The sequence below is a fragment of the Calonectris borealis genome, chromosome 16 (assembly GCF_964195595.1).
Source record: "Calonectris borealis chromosome 16, bCalBor7.hap1.2, whole genome shotgun sequence".
In the NCBI taxonomy this organism is placed as follows: Eukaryota; Metazoa; Chordata; class Aves; order Procellariiformes; family Procellariidae; genus Calonectris; species Calonectris borealis.
In genome coordinates this window covers 5,004,727-5,026,098 of record NC_134327.1, presented here as the reverse complement: position 1 = coordinate 5,026,098, position 21,372 = coordinate 5,004,727, and the positions used below count along the sequence as shown (strand labels likewise).

Sequence of the window (21,372 nt, the reverse complement as noted above, 5' to 3'; positions counted from 1 at the left end):
GACTTTATTCCTTCTCATTTTGAACAAGGCAGAACTCTGCAGAGAATATACAATTTCCCAAGCAGTCTCTTCATACCTAGTTTTATTTGAACACTAAATTTGAGTAGAAGCCAGGTTGTCTTAGCTACTTTTCCTTGGCTCCCTCCTCATAGTTCCTTCTGTAACTCGGAGGCATGTCGAATTTGGATATGGAGGGGAAAAAAAGAATAAGAGCAGACTGGGAGATCACTTCATTGAGATTCTGCTTTGGCTTCTAACATTTGTGGCTAATACTTAGAAATTAGTCAAGTTGGATTTTTACACTTCATGTGTGATTATGCTGGGCATAATTCTGCTGTCACTCATGCAAAAATAAATACTGAAACTAATGGAGTTATACGAAAATAAACCTGATGTAAACGAGAAGAGAATCAGCCCCCCTACGGATACGAGATCAGATTACTACCACACTCTTATTTACATTAAGACTCCTTTATACCACTCTGACAGTCAAAAGTGGTTTTAAATTGGTGGAACAGTGATATCCACTCATTTTAAGATGCTTTTATGCTCCTAGAACAGTGGTAAAGGCTTTAGTGTAAGTGTGAATAGACTTCCCTGTAAACAGGCACAACCCGTTGCAAGGGAAGCGGGGAGACGCGGCGGCTCTGGCACCGCCGTGGCCCTCCCCACCGTCGGGTGCATCGCTTCCAGCTCCACTGCTCCCGTCCTGCCTTAGACCAAGCACCTCTACCAAAGGCTGGGCACTGCTCAACGTGATGTCCAACACCAGTAATTTAGCTTCTTGCCGCCACCTCCCAGTGATGGTCTTGATGGTGGCCCCTATGGGAATTGCTATTTGAGGGATGCTTAGTTTGGTCATCTGCTTTCAGTCTTGCACAAGTAGAGAGGTGCAGAATTGTCTCCGGGAAGGCTAATTCAGGTATATCACATTTCTAATCTGCGTTTGCTCAGAAGTGCATGGCGGGAGGCAGAACATTTCCTTCTCATGCTGGAAAGTCTCCAATTAAATGATTAATTGATACTGGAGTGGGTCCAATTGGTATTGATTAAACGATAGTGAAACATCTTCCCTCTTCTCAAGAGGGGAGTGTTGTGTTGTGCAAGTCTGCATCCGTCTTGCATTGTTCACTGCAAGGCAGGAGGGATAGCGTGTGACTGGACTGAATCTAAAGCACAGAATCAAGGTAGCAAAACAGATTTGCTGCATTCATCAGATGAAGACATCCATCAACTGTTGGCCAACAGGGTTTGCTGTGGGTCCAGGTCTGCTCAGAGCCAGCAGAGAGTAAAGGCAGAGCAGGGAAGAGGCTCTCGCTGGAGCACTGGGAGTCTTGGGTAGAAAAAGCAGCTGCTCCAAAGTTGTTCTTCTGATTCTTCTTGGCAAGAAACTATATAATCAGATTTCTTTTAAAATCTCCCAAATCCTTCTTTGCTTTGATTCTGTGTATAAAACTACGCAACTCTTGAATAATGTGTACTGCTATGACGAGTCGTGAAATTTAATGGTAAAATGAAATGTCGGATAAGGAAACTGTAAATCCTGCTGACTTGAAAGTGTCTGAATGAAGAGCTGAAACAGCTCCTCATCGTCTTGAGGAGCAGCCAGGTTAGATGGTAGTAATGGTCTTTCCCGAACAGATGATGACACTGATGTTTTGTATGCGGTGTACTGGGACCTCATCCCTGACGTGAATGCAAGATAAGGGGAATTAAATGGTTTAAGAGGCTTCGCTGTTTCCTGTCACCTTAAGGAGCCTTTCTAACCCCACGAGATCACCGGAGGAGGTAACTAAGGTGCACACGTCATGGGCTGGGAAATATGCTGCAGCTCCGGGTGATTTATTTGTACAGGCAGAGTGGCTGTTTCTGTACTACTTCAGTAAAGTGTCTAATAAATACTGTCACTTCAAGCACTGCACATCAAATTTGCTTAAGTATAAGATGGGCACCAAAAAATCAAAATTGGATAAATACAGGTGACTCTGTAAATGCTTGAAGCATAATTAGCTGTAGTATTTTAACGAACTCTTTACATAGTATATAGAAAAAGCATCTTATTTACACATCAAGTTCAGCATTAAGAGCTATGCTGTAATTTGTTATTTGAAAATGCGGTACTGCGTGCCTCTGATTTTATAATCTGTTGACTCAAATCACAGACTGTCAAGTACATTTCAAGATTATCCATGTTTGCATGTCAGATTATATTTTTTAGGGAACACAGCTTCTATTTATTCTTAACTCCGCTGATGATTTTCTCAGGTTTCTGCCATATGCTACGCGTCACAGGTGAGTATTTTGCTGTCTTAAAATTTGACAGCTCTGTATCCAGTGTAATAATTCTGTCATCTCAGCATTGCCATTCGCACTGAATTGCAATAGTGGATATTTAAGCACCAGGTCATATATTTGTTAAAAAGCAAAAAACAAGGACAGACATTTTAAGAAGAGTCAGTAATACTTCAAAAATATCAGTCAGTCAACAAAGGCAGAAAGACTGATTTAGTGACTAATTAAACAAAGTTTGCTGAATGTTTATGTCTACCCAGCTAAACTGCAGTTTTATGCATCTATCTCACCGTAGGCTTTATGCATAACTCACACACACTGACAAAACTCTGTTGAAGAAGGTGTATAGACAATATATATAAGGAACAGTTTTAACGGTTTGAAGATTAAAACCAGGAAGATTTCTAAACCCATATTCAGAAAGGATGCAGATGTGTTCTTGTGCATAAATTACACATTAGCTGGTTCTCCAATGTAGTTTATGCAAAACAGAGGTAATATGTAGTACCGTGCAATGTTAATATTGATCAGCTCTTTTGAAACCACATTCCTGTCCTGCCGAAACACAAAAAAAATAAGTGGGTGGTTAGGTAAGCACTACGAAAAGCATAGCCTTTTAAACTCTTAAGTCAGATGAATTCATACTGCTAAATGATAGCAGTCATTCAGTTTTACCATTTTCCTGTTATAATATCACCAGCCCATCAAAGCAGTGAGATTTAAATCCCCTTAGAAATGGGGGTTATTTATGTGCCTGAAATTACACACTTTATTGGATTAGAACTACAATTCCAAATATGAACCTGATTTGAACAATAATTGCAAGTTCCTTGTTATTGGAAAGGCAGTCTTGTTTCACTGTTGGTTTGCTTCCAACGTTTTTTTCCTCTCTCTTTTTTATAAACATTTCTTCTTTAGCATCTCTCCAGTACCTGAACCAGGAATAATCCAAAAACAGTAAGGGAAAGAGTTTCAATCAGCAGGTGGGAATTTATGTTCCCTTATCCTTATAAACACAACAATCCAAACCCAAGCATCAGAAGCCAGCGTTCATTCTGTTTATTTTCACACTGTGATTTTTAACCAGTCCTGAACATTTAACTCGTATGAGTGAACATTTTTCTCATGGAAGCAGTTCTTCTGTCTGACATGTTCAAGTTATTAACTTTGCTTTACCTTTGCTTGGAAAGATTTATCTGGCCATTGCTCACAGGCTGCTGGGTGATGTCCAGCCTCTTCATTCATGCAATGTTGTGCTGATTAGAAAACTTGCAACAAATGGCAAAACCTTGCACATGATCTTTGTCTAATCAACTTCAACAAGGCTCTTCCCTTTGCGAATGAAATCTAAATATTAGTTCACTCTTTAGGTTTTCAGGTCATACTCAGCATTGCAGCTTGCTTTATGCATAACTACCCCGGTATAACGTGGAAATGAAGAAGGGAAGAAACAAGAACGAGAACGCAGAAATCGGTGTTGGGCATTACTGCAGTCTCCCCTCGTCTGGGCAGATTTGGTAGGCGAGCGATGAGGTTATTAACCGCAAAATTCAATCTGGAGCCAATTGACATTTCATGTGAGTCAGAGCTGGAGCTGGCAGCACAGTGGGACAATATATTTGCAATTAGCAAATATTTTAATGTGCACTGGCATGTCCTTCAATCAGCTGCTCTCTCAGCCTTTCCTGTTTACTTTTCTGTGAAGAAGGTTTGTTCTTGTGAGAAGGTTTCTCTGAGCAGATTTCTCTGTTGGCAGGAAGGTGATGGAATAGCAGCTTCTGTCTGTGTTCCAACCTCAAGGACACGAGGACTGACAAACATTGCACCTCCCAAGCAAGCCCTCCTCTCCTTCCAAAGTGTCCGATATCCAGGCTAGCACAAGGAACAATGCTGTGACTGGGACAGCCCAACTTTTGTGGCAACTGAGAAGTACAGAATCTCTTGTGAGGAGGGTGTGAGTATGAGAATGTATTGTATGAGTGAACATTTTTCTCATGGAAGCAGTTCTTCTGTCTGACATGTTCAAGTTATTAACTTTGCTTTACCTTTGCTTGGAAAGATTGTACTCTTCAACAATTTCTCTGCTGCACAGTGTGGGCATACCATTTTTCAAAGCATTCAGTGAAGTAAAAATATTTTTGTGAATCAAATCCACTTCTGCATAGTTCACAGAGAATAATAAATCTGTGTACGTTAATAAAGCAACGTGTATCTAGGTGAAAATAATAAACTTGCAATCTTGAATTAAATAATATCCCACTTCCTAGAAACTGTGTGACTGAGAAAAAAAAAGCTTTTGTTTTCTGAGCTCCTCTAGTCCCACACTGCAAGGATTAGTCCCAAGAAGGTGTGTGGCAGTGGCCTATCCCCATGAGTTACCTTTCCTGGACGCGGCTTCCACTGGGGCTTCAAGGTCCCGGCAAAAGCAGCAGGGCTTTTCCTTGGGAAATAGCGGCTCTGGAACATTTTGCATTGGCCATTTTTACAGTGCCACCTTTGAGCATTTCTGAGGCGGCTGTGCGGGATGAAACTGCTCGAGCTCACATGTTTTGATTTCACTGTTTTTCCTCGCTATGACTCTTTTTCTTCCAGTTAATTTTTCTGTTTGGCTTGTTAAGCTGCTGCTTTTCCTGTACCAGGACAGGCTGCACACTTTATTGATTAAGCTGCCTGGTTTTCTCTTTCAGTGACATCCTTCATTTGAACGTGTATCTGTTTTGCTGAATCAGCTGTGTATTGAAATGCTCAACTACTCTTCTGTTTGAGCTGCATATTTGGTTTAATCCTCTTGTGTTTTTTTTGCCTGTTCAGCTGGCTACTACTTTAGCCAAGTAATTTTTGGGGGTGAAGGGGTTGCACTGCCAATTTCATTTCTGGCTGGGAAACATATTCTATAAAATGAATTCCTGTCATTCACGGCTGCGACTGTATATTGTTGGAGTTAAATGCCTTTTAGAACAAAAAAAAGTTATTTCTTTTATTTGCAGCATTTGCAACCCAGTGTTGGGAATACCGGGAGAGTTCCCAACCTGGAAAATAAACATAAGTGATTAGGAGCACAATCTGAAGCCCAGTGTGTGAGTGTGTGTGTGGGGGGTGTGTGTCAGTTTAAAGAGAGGTTTAAGAAGGTCCGCTCATTCACTCTCTTTAGCATCTGTGAAAGTTGGAAAGCCAAGTACACAGCCTAGCAAAGGGAGCACGGGTGCAGATTCAACTGCATTTCAAGCAAGCAGTATATTGCTACGGCAGTAGCTTCCCTCAGAATTGGAGCTGGGGTCACAGATAGCTCTATATGGTTATTTATTTTCAATAGCTAGAGATCCCAAACTTTAAGGAATGCTTTGCAATGCAGACCCAGAAATGCTAACTGCCCCAAATCCTCATTGATTCTAGCCACAGAAACCACTGTTTTCTCTAGCCGCTTCCTACTTTTGGCATTGAGCTCCTGTTTGAGACCTTTCAAATGCTGCAGGAGATGCCTCTTGCTCAAGAAAATTAGCACATCTGTTGGGAGGGAACAGACTGCAAGTCGTTGCACACAAACGGGTCAGTGATAGCACAGCCCTTGGGGAGAAGAGTGAGCTCCATTGCCAGCAAAGATATGATACTGCAGCTCAGCACTGGTCTTCAAGTAGTGTCCTCCCACCTTCCTCATCCTCTTTTCTTTAGACATCAGGCAATGCCTGAAGTCACCTGAAACCAGCAGCGGCTTCTGCAAGTCTTCGATGAAGTTCATGCTCCACATACCCTCTGGGGACACCCAGGGCTTTCTGTATGGAGCGTAGCTACAGGGAACTGCTCACGGGCACCTTAAGCTGGATCTAAGACACCATATGGACAGATTTAGCATCTCCATTCCTAAAACTGCTTTAATGTCTACCTTGTCTCCAGTTGTTCATCCTGTAGACTCACCTAGAAAGTGCTTGAAGCCACGGGATTAAATGGGGAGCTGCCTGACTAGAACTAGAGTCAAGGGCAGAGCTGCCAAAGGAGAGCAACCACCAGCCCGGCTTCTTGGCCAGAAAAGCCTCTCCTTCTCCTCCTCTGGCTTCACAGCTGCCTGCAGCTGGAGGGGACCCGGCGTGCCTGGGCTGTGCAGCACGCAGAGGGCACACGTGGCAAACCCAGCCTGCGGACGGGGACTCCAGTAATGGGCTACATCTGCTCTGGGAGCTGGTCGCAGATGACATGTGCGTGGCTGCCTGCCTCTGGGTTCTCTCAGCAGCGCTCCCTCACGGCAGGACCAGGAGCTTACAAGAGTATTTTTAACTTGCCTAGTAGACCCTTTCCACTTTCTGGGGTGGGGAGATATTAAAAATTTGCAGGAGCTTTCTCACTGAGACAGCGAAATAACCCCCAACGCATCTGCTCCCTCTTAAGTCAGGAGAAAAGGTTTGTGTAACTTGTGCCCCTGGGTAGTCACGTATCGTGGCTAGCAGGTGTTGTTCATGTATTTCAGTTCTTTTCTATTTTATGCTTGCTTTTTTTTTTTCTTTTCTGAACACAGTTTAGGTCTGTATGTGTAACAAGAACTCTCTAAGATTTTCCTTATCCTCTTACAATTTCTGATTATCACTTATTATTACGGTATTGTTTCTACCAAATCCTTTACTTATGGTATTTTGAAAATGGACATGATAAGAGAGAAATGTTATCAGCAAATCTCATGCTTTCTCCGTAGCACTAAGCAAGATTGTTAGCTGTAAAAAAACTCCTGGGAGGTTCCCACACAAAGCCTTTTGCAGACTCCTCGTACAGCGCTAAACAGGCTCCGGTGCAGACTGAGGACTGCAATGGCAATTCAGTGGAATTTATTTCAGTGTCTACACCTGCCTCTTCTGTTCAAATGGTTGCAAGTCTGTGAAATCATTACTAGAAATTCTGTGACCCTCTTCATCTAGGCTCTGCAGAAGGCTGTCATTTAATAGGGAAATTAGATGAAACTCAAAACAATGCAAAAAAATCAGCTTTCGGAAAATGGCAAAATTGCAGTAAGGTCTAGCAAGAGACAGACATCCAGTGCTGGTGAGGAGAATGTGCATAAATGACTGATGTTTACAGTGTCTCTGCTTCAGTTCCTTACCATTATCTACCTTTCAAAACTGTGGCATCTTTTGTACCCACATTTCTGTTTACTAGTTACTTTTTATGTTATTTCAATACTTTCATATTTTAAAAACATCCTCCTCCAATGCCCAGGGTAGACCCGGTGCAGGAGCATGCTCCCTGTGCTGAGGACATAAAGGCTGCAGAGGAAGAAACGCGGTTTGGCTGCCCCGATGCTGGAGGTGTCCCCAGAAGTTGTTTTGCCTTTTGTGAGCAGCCCGTGGGGATTAGAGCAGCCTGAACCGTTTGCAATCAGCCCTCCAGAGACCTTTGCTCCCTTAAGCTGAGCTGTAACCAGCATCTGGCCCCACCGCGACCTTGGTCTACTGAAATGGCATTGGAGTGACAGACTTTTTAATTTTCTCTTCCCCCTTTTTTTTCTTTTATCCCCCCACTTTTTCAGTGTGTTTAATACTGCTGTGGATTAGAGAGTCTCTGCTGTAAAGGAGAGGGGCATCAGTGTTATCAATTCATCCGTAATCAGTTCTGTAAGTGATGCCTCGCAGTAAGCCGGCCTGGAGCTAAGCAACTCTGCCATCGTCAGGCTCAGCTCAGCAACGCAAAATATGGAGAGACATCGCGGCCGCTCTGCAAGTCCTGGAAATGCTGCTGAAAGGCTGCAGCGGTTCCTCGCTACAGGCACTGTGCCGGAGAGATATTGTAAGAATTTGTAGCTATCATAGAAAGTTTCCCTGTGAGAAATTTCCTATTGAGTGCTGGAATTTTTTAGATCAAAACTGGGGGAAAAAAATAAACCTGAAGGGAAAGGCTGTTATTACAGTTCATGAGCTGACATTTTATCTAAAGCCAAGAGAGATTTCGAAAAGCATTACAGCAAAACCACCCTAGAAAGCTTGGGCTGGCCTTGGCAAATACTTTTAAATATTTACAGGAGACTTCTGCAGATCACCTACCACTTATATCTACAGTCCTCCTAGGGCAGGAATTAAAACACAGGTTGGATGATCAAGGTCGCTGAACACATATCATTTTATTCCTCAAGCCAAGCCAGCTAGCTAGGGAAAAACTGTACATAAAGCTTGAACTGAACCAAAGTGATCCTTCAGAGCTTAACAAATTCTCTCCTCTGAGGAGAGAGGTGCCCTCACTTCAGAAGTCCTGTTGTCTGTACTCACCCTCCACCCCAAAAGTGTGTTGAAGAGGCAAAGCTGCCCTGCCCAGAAGCTTCCCCAGGACATTGCGGTGGCCAGCAAATGTACCTGTAGCAGCACAGAGACTCACAGCCCAGCACATACAGTCTGAAGGGTCTAAGCAGTTATAAACATTTATGTAAAGAAAGATAAAAATCAGCTAACTAGCAGGAAAATTCACGTTTTTCACATATTTAAGAGATGGGTTCTTTCAGAGCTGATTTCTATGGAGAAACCAGGGCTCAGTGGGCTGGGTATTACGCAGCAATAAAACCTCACTGCCTTTCCCCACTGCCCTGTGCTACCTGTGCACACTCCGCTTCGTAGCAGTTACAAATGGCAAAGGCTTGAGCCTCAGGATGTGGGGATCGCTGCCCTTTTCCATTTGTGTCCCTAGTGCTGCCGTGTGCCATAGCACACACGTGTGTCAGCACACAGATCATGGTGAGGTTTATGTCCTGCTATTATAGAGAGAGCCCAAATGCCTGAACAGCCGAGAGGGGTAAGGGACAAAACAGCACGGGGGAGGGGCACTATATTACCCGTCCCACGCATTGCCTGCATGCTGCGGTGGGGTTTTGCCACTTGACTGAGTTACCTGGGCACAGCTGAGGTCCGGTTGCCCTCCAGCACGGTGGGATGGCATGAGAACAAGAGCACAGAAGCGCGGAGCAGAGGAAGGTCTCCCGCAGCTGTGCTGCCCGGGCCTGCCGCCTGCCGCTGCTGGAAGCAGCGTGTGAGACGAGCTTTGGGGTGACCTTGTTTTGTTGCCCGGCTCAAACCTCGAGGGCAGCACTGAAAGCCCCTGTCATCGGGCTGGTCGCTTGTCAAGCAGCAGAGCTCACCTCTGCAGGGGGCTGGGTGTAAAGTCCTGGGCTTTGCTGTGCGTTCCCTCCCCTGTGCCCCCCTCCTGGAAACACCTCACTTGAGGTGTGACTGTTCAACACCACTAGAATAAAGATAAAAGAATAAATGTCACCAGGAACGTCCCTGACCACCATCAGGTTTTCCTTCCATGACCAGGTGGACGGCAGCTAGGGCTTTTGCAGGCTGTTTGGGATTAGAGAGAGGGGTTTATGTTTTAGCCTGATCATAACAAACTCAAAGACAAGAAGATGGGAAAAATAAATAACAATTCCCCTAAATAGTCACCTTATACTACAGACCTAACAGCTGAATAAGATGGGTGAGCTGGGTCCTCCCTCTCCCACAGTGTTCCTGCGCTCAAGCAGCCCACAGCTGCTGCTGCTGGAGGTGTTGCTGATGCTTCTTGCAGTACTTTGCACATAGGTGGTGGCAGCATTAGGCTTATATGCAAATAAGTGTGCAAGGCACGTATATATAATTTGGGATCAGTTTTTCATTCCTAGTTAGGCAGCTGGATATTATTCTGAAGATGGTTTTTGATCTTGTAGGGGAATAATGGCCATCGTGTCGTGATGGTTTTGCACGTGTGTGTTTGTTATAGAACCATTGCATTGGCCTGACATGGAAGAAATGGCGCAATTTCTTCCCTCTCATTAGCATACATCTGACCTGAAATGACTCCCACACCTATATATTTCACTGTTGGTCACATGGTTATCTCTTATGAGCCAAGAGTTGTCACTTGTTGTTTGTCCAAAAATTGGAAAACTTAATCAGCCCAAGCTCTACTTTTTGCTCTGTCTATAGACTTCTTTCAAGATACGTGGCAGCTAATGAAGTGAAGCAAGCCTATTTTCAGAATATCAAAACTGTTAAATAGGGGTTAGCACCTCTGTTTCAGGATTTTCTATCAGAAAAAGGCTGAGATCTGCGCCTTTGGAAAAATAATTCCTTACTGACCCAGAGTGAGACAGTAAGTTCAACTAACAAAATGAAAAGGACCAAGCCTGCAACCTGTCTGGTATACACAATTTCTTTTCCTCTACAAGATTAGATACACAAAATGTATAAAAGCCGGAAACTGATCCCTATTTCACCTCTAAATCCCTCCTTCAGGTGTCTTCAGCCCTTTGGAGCCCACCTGAGAACCCAAAGAGCCCAGAGGAGAGGTTTGGTGGCAGACCCTTGCTAGGATTGCCCAAGAACAAGGAGAAAGTGGTGAGTTTCTAAACAGACAACTTATATCATGTAAACGCATCATCCCAGAGATGGCAAGAATAAACTGAGAAGTATCTGGAATGGGAATTAGCTTATTTCCTACGGACGTTAATCTTTCATGGAGTATGGATGATAATTAATGTTAATCCACAAGGGAATTCTTAGAAAATTATCTCTTACATCTCCAGGGTGAAAAGGTCTCAGCTGTGGCACTGAATACTAACAGTATCGTGTTTGATTTACCAGTATTCATCAAGTTTTACACCAAAGGTCAGGAATAATTCTTGAGTTTGTAAGCTGTGAGAAAGAAATGTATAAACACTTTAATTTATTGCCCTGTCACTGTTAATTCATTGGGTATTCACTGTGATAGCATTGCTGTTAATGAATGTATTTGATAATAATGTGGATGTCATATATATTTATTCTCTAATCTCTTTCAGTGGCTCAGCAGGCAAAGCAAGTTAGAAGCTTTGCCATTTTAAATTTTTATAAATTTAAGAGGAAAAAGAAATCATATTTTATTTCAAAGAAGTGATATTAACAAATATATCACCTTTAGCTACCCCAAATGGGGACCCATCCTATCACAGAAGAATTAATACAGAACACAAAATGATAGGTGCCTGGAATTGACTGAAGGCAGGGGAAAGCTTCCCATATCTTTCAGAGGTAACAGGTCAGACTCAGTTCAAAATATGTAGATCAGCTGGTGTTTGTTAAATATAGCTAATAAATAGATTTTAAAAATCATATCTGTATATTTTGTGTATGAACAAGAGTTGAGTCACAAATGGGAAAAAATGCTCTTGGATATCTGTTTCAAATCCTGAATAAACAAGAAAAGGAACCGACAAAGGAACCATAACCATAACAGTGGAGGAATTTGTGCCTCTATGGAGCCTTAGATTATAAACACCTCCTAAATGTAAGTTAACCTTCATTTTTGAACAGTCAGGTGGTACATATACATTTTGCTGACTCTTTGCTTTAAGGTGATTTTCCACACATTTTAAAATTAAACACAAATACTTCATAATCCTTTCATACATATTTTTAGCCTGTGCTCTGCAGAGCACACAACGATGTCTCAAAACCTGGAGTTTTTTCAGCTAAAGTCAGCAGAAGCTTTGCCATTGGTTTCAAAGGCTTCATGACCAGGATTATAAACAATTCGTTATTTTTGTAATCTAATCATAAGCAATTTCATAATAAAACAGCAAACATCTTCCTTGTTCTGAAATGCCGACTGGGAGCAGGAGGCCGCGGACTCCCAGGCTCATGAGCTCATGTAACACAACATTATCTGGCAGCTGCTGAGAGTTCGTGCATGGCATCCTAAATGAATGCCTGGAAAATGCTTATACACCATCATGGTTGTTACTGCTTTATTATTATGCAACAATGCATTATTCCTCTTATATTTAAAGAGTAAATGTGGCTCAGACAGTCCTATTGATATGAATTTTCATACCTTTTGATGATAAAAATCCTGCTCCATTAATGCTTTGAGCCCAGCTCAACATAACTGAGCAGGAGGAAAATAAATGACTACAAATACACTTTAGAAACCTCTACTATGACCTAAACCACCTTGCCTATAAATCATGATCTTGCAGTTTAAAACCCGGTACAGTGTCGTATACACGGGCTAAGGCAAGCACGTGTCCCTGTCATTTCCAAGGCTCCCTGGACCCGGGGAGCCCAGGTCTGCCTGGGGCCGGGAGGATGGACGGTCGTCCTCTCCGCAGCCCTCGCAGCCTCTCTTCCGCAGCTGCCTATTATTTCTGTAATGGCTTCATTACAGCCTTTGCAAATTGATTAGATCTGGACTGCGCTGCAGTGGCAAAAGGGGGCTCTGGCAGGATTTGTACCAGTCTGAGAGCTGGTGTTGCTGGGGGATGTGCTACCCTCCTGCACCTTTGGAAGTGGGACTGGGTTCAAAAAACCGACATTTTCCAGGGGAGAGGGAGGGACAGAAAACCTAAATTGTTTTTTTCAGACCCTTTCAGTGTTTTCTTCTGAAAGGGTCATTAGTTACCATGCAGTAATGTGTTCCATACATTAATTTTTTGCTTTGATTAGGATACCTTATATGTTTCCTTGAAGATTTTACAATTTGTTGCCCCTTAATTAAGATAGAAAAGTACCTAAATGCCTGAGCGGCGGATATATTATGAAATAATTTATTATTTTATACTTTCCCAGTTTATATTTATAACTTGGTGTCATACCAAATCTAATACATTCCTTTTATGATGCTCTGAATGCCTTTGGAGCCTTTAGCAAGTGTTAGATATACAAATAGAAACTGTAATATCTACAGCATACTTATTTAGAAGCTTATGAAACATCAGGCTTGTATTTAATGCAGACATGACTCGTTGTGAAGGAGTCTTCTGGCTTCCTTTGTTACTACATGAAGAATTCATTTTGGCATCTTCCTTTAGGGCTGGTTTCTTTTAAGCCATGATTGCATTAGTAATATCATCTCATGGTGTAACTGATTGAATCCTTTTCACATTGGGGAAGAATTAGAGCCCAATCTAATTTGCTACTGATCCACAATCAGCAAAGCCATGGAGTAAAGGACAATATTTTCTCTCAACTTTTCTGTATGGGTATATTAATTTTTATATTTCATACTCATGAGGTAATTAAATGCCCCTAAATGAGGAAACACTTCATGTAAATGTCATTTTAACACTAAGGATTGCGCCTGTTCCCAGGGAACAGTGTTACTTAACTAAAAAGCTGGTTTCATTTTTTAAAAGCAAATACATTTTGAGGCCAAAATTGTTGTTTTATTATTATTACTTTGCTCAGATGCAAAAATTGGTTTTCTAGCTGAAGAATAAAAGGACATCTTGATTTTTGCAAGTGTATATACTGTGGTTTTTGCATGGTTCATCTTGCTGGTTCCTTAGATCTATTTGCTTTAGGATTAGCAAGATATCAAACATGTTCAGGTTCTAAAAGATTGTTATTGGTGATCTTTGAAGTGCTGAAAAAAAGCGAGCTTAGCTTTAGCTTTATAACTAAGGTCTGCTTACCACAGCTAAGAAAAACACAAACGAATGTGGCATGGGGTCACCTATATATTATCTAAGAAGAGGATCATTTCTCCCCAGTGATTTCCTCAAGGAAGAAAATTGTTGTTTACAATCAGCGAGCCGTGCCGGCGGACAGCAGCTAGTTCTGCATGGGGATTTGATGTACGTCAATGACTTGATGCCTACTGGAGGCACAAAGGAAGTTTGGCTGCGCATTACATTGACAACTGCAAAAATATTGTCCAGGTCGATACCCCACAGCGGCAGGAGAAGAGGATTAGCAGGGGCTGCTTCCTCGCTAAATGACCGGCCAAGGCCATAGGAAACGTGGGTGCCTTCTGTGAGAACTTAGACATGTACGTTTTCCTATCCACACCATAAAAATAATTAGCCTTACATGTAGACTTCACACATTTTGTTCATTTTTCCCCTTGGTTTACCAATACCAGGAACTTCTCTACTAGATGAAACATAAAGCTCGCAGAGGACAGCAGCACAGTTTGGATAGCAGACCCATTTCTTCAGCTCTGCAGTCAACCATCCTGCCGAGGTTTCTGGGGTAGGTAGGTGTCATGTTTGCCTCCATGGCAAACCTCTTTCTAGTCCCTAATTCTTAAATGTTCATTTAAACCTGAAGCTTGAGAAGATTCTTTACATTTCTTCAGTCTGATGATTTTAGTTTTCCCTTTTTAGTGATACATATGCCCAGTCCTTTCTGAAGCTTGTGAAATTTCTGGGCTCAGTGACTCCCTGTGATAATGAGTCCTACAGCCTAATTATGTGACAAGAAAAATATTCTTTTGGTCACTTGTGATTTTTTTGGTCATTTTAATCATATTTAATGTTGCATAATGAGTCACCTAAAACACAAGACGACTGTGGTCGTACCCCACCTAGATGGAAGATACCACTGCAACTGGGATCTTCAGCACATGCTGAACTTGCTGAGCTGTCTTTGAGGACCTGCCAGCACCGAGAAGGGAGACGAGAGAGGAAGAATAAAGGGCTGGACCATATTTAGAAGCAAGGAGTCCCTCGGAGAAGAGCCCCAGGATGGTCCTGAGGCAGGACAGAGCCTCAGAGGGCACCACCCCGCCCTGCTCACTGAGGAGCAAGCTCCTCTCCCAAGGAAACCCCTGAAGTGAGCAGAAAGTGAGGACTCTGACAGCCACCCATACTTGAACCCATGCAGCTTCCCACAAGACTGTTCAGAGTCTGTTCACAAGAAAAGTCACCTATGAATGTTAAACTTAAAAAAGCAGCAGCACTGATGAGTATTTTTGGCATGAACTGAAGAATCCTTTTGTTCCAGCTACAGCCCACATGCTGATTCAGCTCAGCAGCTCTCCTTTTCTGTTCTTTTCCTTTCCCAGGGCTTTCTTAAACACCACTTCTAGGTTGCTGTTTTCTTCCAGCCTGCCTCAGTTATGTTGTGTAATGATGGTTCATAAAAATATTGGCACGTACTCTCAACTGGTGGCAATAGTCTGTAGGAGCATGCTATCAGTCAGGATATGACTGTGCTTTTTTTTCATGTTTTTGCTATATTTATTTGATCTCATCTACAATAAAGCCTTTTGATACTGCTGAAGTGATAGAAAGGCATCATATGGTAAATGATAATCAGGTTTTTCAATATGAAATGGTTTGAATAAATTTGCTTTGTAGAGTCTATCCAGAGCTAAATTCTGCTATAATTTACCACCGAGTCACTGCCCAGATTGCTCAGCATTAGCAGGTGAGGTTTTCCTGGGACAGAGCGGGTGGTGTCACGCCTACACCCTGCGGCTGTCTGTGACCTGCTGACCTGGGCTCCAGACAAAAGGTGGTTTTAAGTAGAAATGGATCCTGTCTGAGTTCTAGTTCTTTCCTGCTTAACACACTTTATTTACTAAATGATAGCTGAAACTATAGTTTTTTCATATTGAATATACCAGTATTTCAAATAAAGCCAGAATCACAACTCACGGCACACTAAGGTGTCTAATATGTCGAGTGGCTGTTTATATCTAGAGAAATAAAAAAAAACAGATTTGTGAAAAATGTAAGGGAAAGGATAAAGACAATAGTCTGAACATGCTGTAGAAAAAAGAGGGGAAATACTTAAGAAGAGCCAGATCTTGACCAGAATTTAAATATCCTCCCAAACGCTCAAAATTTCCCTGCAACAATCATGTTTTCATTCTCAGGAGTAATTTATTTGAACAGTGCACATGAAGAAATTGCATCTGCACTGGCTGAGCTCTGTGTAAGAACCAAAGGGGAAAGAGCACCTAACTAACAAGTGATGAAACACTGAAGTGATGAGGTAAGCTATTTTCCCAGTGAAGGTTACTCACTGTCCAGCAGAGCTGATGTTTACCCATGGAGATGTCCTCAATTGCTGTGTTCAATAGCATTCACAAAAAATAAGGTTGGTTATCCAGGCTGTATTTTCAAGTGACATCCAACATGCCAGAAAGGAATCTCTTTTAGTGCTGATTTACCTCACCTGGGCTGGAGACATGAGAAAGATGTTTCCTCCATGGGAGGTGTCATCGAAGGAGCTCTAGGGACATTCGCTGCATTTCAGGCCCCAAGTGATAACAATGTAATGTGTTTATTTGATTTCATCATGCAAAACCAAAATCATCTTATACAAAACTTCAGGCAGATTAGTCTGTAACTTTTCATTTTTTCCCCTTTTTTTTGGCCCAAAGCCTGACAAATGAGCTTTTCTTCTGTCTTCAGGTTTATGAAGTTCCTTTATGGGTATTTTTAGTTTAGATAACAAAAAGTGTATGCCACCATCATAAATACAGCTGTGATGGTTTTATTTCTTGTATTATTATTTCTCATACAGAATATTTTATGTGATGAATAATGAGCTCTGTTCTGTGTCTCACAAGGCTTGCGTCGATACGCTCTCAGCCCAAACCATAATGACAGAGCATTTCCATCGAATCCTCCTCTCACCCTTTCACTCAAGAATCTCTACAAAACCAGCTGACAATAAATCATACTGACGTTTCATTGCCAGTGGCCATGCAACTGCACGTTGTCTCTTCTGCAAGGAGGTAAGTGCTGGGTAATTTCATGATCATGACCTCCAAAACCTTAGGGGATGCTGGCAGAAAGTTAAAAAAAAAGAAAGTAGATGTTAAAACCTCAAATGAAAAGTCAGTCAGTTTGTAAGCTTGACTGGGAAGGTTTCAATAAAAGTGGACAGCAAGTGGTTGTGGAGGTACTGGAGATCTTCCACCAGCCAAGTCATGAGCTCAGCTGCAGCTGCCTGAAAACCTTGGACGTCTTAAAGTACATTTGCCAGTGAATTTCCACGATGAATTTCCACCAATACCCATTGGTGGTGTTCATGTGGCCACACTTTGGCCACATACTTTAGTTGGCTAGGCTGAAGGGCTTGTGTCCCCATAGGCTTCCTAGAGAGCCACTGAGGAGAGGTGAGGAACTAAAAATACTGGTCCCGATCTTGGGGACACACCTTCTGAGGGGGTTTGACTTTTCTAATTAAATATAGCTGACCCTGAAGGACCCTTCCTCATAAACTAGATGAATCCCTATATAGTCAAAGCTGAGTATACTTGGTAGATTTGTGTTAACGCTCAGTTTTTGTTTTTTTATTATTCTTATTTTCTAGAGAAAGTTTTTTTTTTCTTCTGAAAAATGTTATAAGGAACTTGAAATTCAGAAGATTTCAACTAGCTGTATTTCTTTTCTGATATCCCTTCACAACACTACTGTGCTGTTGTCAGAAATGTATAATCACATCTTGAGAAAAAACCGTTATTGCCAGATTCTGTTGATTCTGTGTAACTATATTAAAATATTAGAAATTACCTAGGCACACTGATGATTGTTTTTTCTCCTTTAAAAGCTGGAGAAAGGATAAAGTGAACACTGGACTGACTATTTTCTCCTTCTATTGTTTATAATAGTGACTGACCTTTCTTTGGAATGAGAGATCTAAAAATGGCATTCATTGCTGGTGACGGGACGGCGTTTGAGATGCAGGCTCTAACCCAATCAGTTACTCAGATGTAGGAGTAAGCTATTTCTATTGAACAGTAAGACAGATTAAATGCAGAGTGGCATTAAAGGGAGAGAGTAATGCAGAAGCATCACCGTTGTTTCTTGAATGTAATTTTAAGTAAATGACCTTAAACTGCTCACAGGCTTGAAGATAAATCTCTCTGCTGCTTGGGTAGTGTTTCCACAGTGCTTGTTATTTGCAAGCAAATATGAATGAGACAGATCCTGAATTTTCATTTCTTTTTTCTCTTTTCTCTCAAGCTGGCAATTCTTTAAAAAACAAGTCAAAAGTTACAATGAAGACTTTTTCAGGAAGGAGATATAAATAACCTACCGTGAAGCAGTGGTGGGTATGTCGATGCCACCAGGTCTGGAGAAGGCATGGGCATGAGGGTCGCAGGATGCCCCAGTCGGCTGCTCCCCGGGCAGCATGCCCCCTTCCCTGGTTCATGACCACAGAAGCAGGTGTGACACACGGTGTAGGCACGACCACAAGCTGTATTTGTTCTCCTCATTAGTGACCGTACCTGGCAGGGACCTGAAAACTGCATCAAACCTATGATTTGCACACCTTGTTTCCCCCTTTCTGCTCCTTAACTCTCCTTTTCACTGCTCCTGCATCTCCTTTCTTCCATCCCAATTTCCTTCCAAACGACCCCAAATTATATTTTCCCCATTAGACGCCGTCCTGCTACACCTGTAGCCAAATCTGGTATTTCCAACACTGTCCCCTAGGTAACCTCAGCCTTATGTAGCATCACTGATACGGACAGCTCGGTGCTGTGCCCTTGCAAGGTCACGAAGCCCAAGAAGCCCTCAGTGCTCCCCTCAATTGTCTGGGCACTTTGGCCATTTCTCACATAGTTCCCCCTAAACCACCCGTGAAGTCCAGACGTCCCTCACAGCCCTATGCGGACCTGTCATCACTCCTCACACTTATCTTTCTGCTGGGTATCATCAGGGACATTTGTTTCACTTCACATTTGCAGCTCATCAGAATTTTATACAGATCCTGAATTTATAAGTTTTTTTATAATTCTAAAGTTTATACATTTTTTTTCCTCCAAGAAACGAGGCAGAAAATACAGTGATATTATGGTATTTGCAATTTTGTCATAGTAGGAATTTTTATTTTGCTGTTTGGCAGATATCAATACTTACTAACAGCATCATGATACATTCAAATCGATTACTTTAACTGCTTCTATTTATCTTCTAGTTATATCTTTGTTATTTTTTTGCACTGCCATTATAGGAATCAGCCACAGATCCTCAACGTTTATTTCCAGATGAATTACAATGTTATTCTTTGGAGAATTTTCTACTTTCCTCTCCTGTCAGCTGTAGGGCCTGTTCCCATTGCTGAAAGGAAGAAAGCTGTGCTGTGAAAACGTTGGACTGAGTTAGTCATTCAAACTGACTTTGAATTTCAAACCTGGACCCTCACATTTTTAAATTGTTTCAAAAATATGCTTTAAAACAGATTTTTTTTCTTACTTTCAAACATCAGCGGGTTTTTTAGATGTATTTCTTTATCAAAATCCAGTATAAGTTTGTAGTATATCATTACTTACAGGTAAATAAATAATATGAATGTATCATACATAAAAAATGAAATACATTTGAAAATGAAATTACAATATTTTGAAAAGGCAACTCCCGCATTAAAAATCTGAAAATTCTGACTATATTACATGCAGAAACTTTCATTTCAATGCTTTTCATTTTGTAGGACTTTTCCCATTGCAAATTCTATAGCAAAAAAGAAAAAGAAAGAATTAAAATGCAACTGCCAGTAGAAAATTCTTTCGACAAAATATCCAGCTGATCTGAATTTTCAGTTTATAATATCAGATGGTTTTTTTGTTTGTATGTTTGCCTTTAAAGTCATTTTTTCCCCAGTGAAATTCCCCACACAATGGTATGTCAAGGAAATGATCCCCATAAAAGGACCTTAAATATCAGATACTCCCTCCTACCCCCGAATCACCCAAAAGAGAAGAGGCTGGTGACCAGTGAATAGGAACTGTCTTTTCTTTTTCCCTGACAGATTCAAGAGCTGCCACACAAGGAAGAATGGTTCCTCTACATGTTACAAGGAGGATGGGTTCCTCTACACGTTTCAAGAGGTTTCTAAGACAAGAAAGACCATTTGTGCTCTCCAAAGCATCAGGATGGGAAGGGTCAGTATGAGGCTGGACTGCAGAGGGGGTCCCCTCTGTCCCCCCATCCCAACCCTGCCTGTCATATCTTGGATGAACAAGAGTGTTGTATGATGCTGCCTGAGGATGGCTCAGGTGAGCAGCTGTAATGGTCCCTCTGTTACCAGGAGCAATAGCTCAGTGGGAGAAAGAGAAAATGGGCTGCCAAGGGGGGGGCTCTGAAGCCGGGAATGCTTTTGCAGCGTGTGTGCTCCATGGCCTGACAGCCAGGCAGGAGGGGAGCGAGCACAAAAAATGCCCATTAAGGAATCAAAAGAGTGTACGGCTCCTCACTGCTTTGATCTTATCCTCAAAGACACCCCGTGAGCCTCCTCTTCTTCTTTGGCAAAGCCCGTGCAGAGCATCGCCCGGCATGTACAGGCATGGCTGGGGCTGTGGGACAGAGAAGGACTCAAAGTGGGGAGAGGAAGGGTGCTTCCAGCTGCCCATGTGGGGGTCCCTTGCAGCTCCCAGCCTATTACAAGATCAATGCTGGCTTTTCTTGGTTACAAACACAAAGCCGTACAGTTTACTTGGTCCTAAGCCTGTTGCACAGAATTGCACAGAAGAAGGCCTGGAAAGAGTTTATCAGGGCTGCCTCTTTGCTCCAAGATTGGTGTTGCTTCACTCCAGCCTTCAAGGACACCACACGTTTGTGGTTATAGTTGCTGAGTGCAATCAGGCCACCAGCTTTTCCTCCAGCTGCTGGCAGGGTCTTGCTGCAGCCTCTGGAGGCCATTTCAACTTGCTTACAGCTCCTGTCCATGGCACAAGTGGGTTTGGGTGAGATAGGTGACTTGTCCTCTCTGCTGCAGGCACCATGCAGGGCAGCATGGCCAGCACAGCTTGACTCCTGCCCAGTGAACAACCATGTCCCTGCATGCTGAGGGAGACTGGACAGCTGGGAGCTGTGGGAGAAACCACCTCTCGAGGTGAACAGAGAGTTGTTTTCCAGGCTAATTCTGTCCTTCTGGTGGCAGAGATGCCTGTAGCACCCAAAAGGCTGAGGCGATGCATGGATGGACACTCAGCCACCCAGCAAAGCTCGCAGGGTGTCAACTTTTTCTCATCTCTGACCTGAACTACATTGAACTAAAGGCAAAAATTTCCACATGCCAGCCTTGTCAGCCGCTCAGTTGGAAACGGTAGAAGGTAGTGTCAGGCTGACCCGACCTGCAGCAGCGTCTGGGGGAACACTTCCTTTGTGCTATCCCTGGACCGGTCCCACAGCGGTGGCATCAGGATGCCCTGCGGCTGCCTGGGGACGCACTGTTCCCAGACACATACATGTCTTCTTGCTAAAAATGTTTACCCAGAGAGCCTGGACGGCCATTTCATCCGGACTGCTGGAAGCAGGTTGGCGTCACGTACTGCAGCACCGCCTCGTTCTCAGCTCTCTGCGAGAAATGACAAAGCACAGCCTGAATATATTCCCTTAATGTCCTTTCAAGCCAT

At 42.6% G+C, this 21,372-nt stretch overlaps 2 long non-coding RNA genes across 3 annotated transcripts in view; both read left to right on the top strand.

The window, feature by feature from the left end:
• Nucleotides 1-11,034, top strand: part of LOC142089041 (uncharacterized) — a 47,252-nt gene extending 36,218 nt beyond the window's left edge. Inside the window, exons 3-5 of the long non-coding RNA XR_012676080.1 lie at nt 1,642-2,292; nt 3,663-4,246; nt 10,533-11,034. This is a non-coding gene — a long non-coding RNA (uncharacterized LOC142089041). The remainder of the gene's footprint in view (nt 1-1,641; nt 2,293-3,662; nt 4,247-10,532) is intronic.
• A 4,296-nt stretch (nt 11,035-15,330) lies between these two features.
• Nucleotides 15,331-20,431, top strand: LOC142088986 (uncharacterized). Of its 2 annotated transcripts, none has more exons than XR_012676075.1 (3): nt 15,331-15,995; nt 16,576-16,743; nt 19,767-20,431. It is a non-coding gene; the product is annotated as an uncharacterized LOC142088986 (long non-coding RNA). The 2 variants fall into 2 exon arrangements; XR_012676076.1 differs by lacking the exon at nt 19,767-20,431 and adding an exon at nt 17,623-17,909.
• The last annotated feature ends 941 nt before the right edge of the window (nt 20,432-21,372 follow it).